Source organism: Trachymyrmex cornetzi, unplaced genomic scaffold (genome assembly GCF_001594075.2).
Source record: "Trachymyrmex cornetzi isolate Tcor2-1 unplaced genomic scaffold, Tcor1.1 scaffold520, whole genome shotgun sequence".
Taxonomy (NCBI): Eukaryota; Metazoa; Arthropoda; class Insecta; order Hymenoptera; family Formicidae; genus Trachymyrmex; species Trachymyrmex cornetzi.
This window is the reverse complement of record NW_017299829.1, coordinates 3,042-3,945: the sequence shown is the minus strand read 5'-3', so window position 1 is coordinate 3,945 and position 904 is coordinate 3,042.

The following is a 904-nucleotide window of genomic DNA, read 5'->3' as shown; positions in this document are numbered from 1 at the left end:
TTTGCGACCCTGGCCGCAGCCCGTGACCGACGAGCTACGTCCGCGCAGAGTCAGGTTGTTTCAAATTTTTTTCAAAATCGTTCTTTGCTACAGTTCTAAATTATGTATTCAGTTCGATGTAATCGCAGAGCCATTGAGATTGAGCGAATTGTAGCACCCAGTGGATCTTTGTCACGCGGAGCCCGTGACGAGGACATTGCTGCAGGTTGCGGTAGTGGATGACGTAACGCTTCTTATCGTACAGCGTCGCGAGAAGTTTATCTTCCCGCTTATCTGGCGGCTTATCGCCGTTGGGCAGAAAGGTAGGTCATTGTGTTGGTCGTGCAGCTGTTGTGGATACTCGAGATCGACCTCGAGAATATAACCAGTAGGCGAATCCGGAGCGATCGCACTCACGTCAAAGTTCGCAACGTCTTCGACCAATCGAAATTCGGCGTACGGTAACGACTGACACATCGCCCATCCGTACAGATTATTCACGTCGTAGTACATAAGGTACGACGATGGTTTCGATGGGTCGTACGAACGCATGTACTCGTTATTAGCCTGTGCGTATCTGCCGGAACATTGACTGAGGCCACCACGTATACCACGCTCGATGAACATGATCATATCAATGTCGGCGAGCAACTCAAATCTTACACGCGTATGTTTCAGAATGGCGTCCCACGTGAAACCTGGCAACGAATAGTAATGCGCGGGATCGAGGCCGTAACTCGCATTAACGCTCCCAACTGAAGTTTACGATTGAACAAAAAAAAGCTTTATACACTGCCTATATATATACAACACTGCATACATATATTGTGGTGTAATCTCTTACGTTCATACTGTATTCGCCGAGCGGTCGGATGGAGAATCGCTGCCATACGTTCACGGCGTGAACGTAATCGCTCTCGGATAC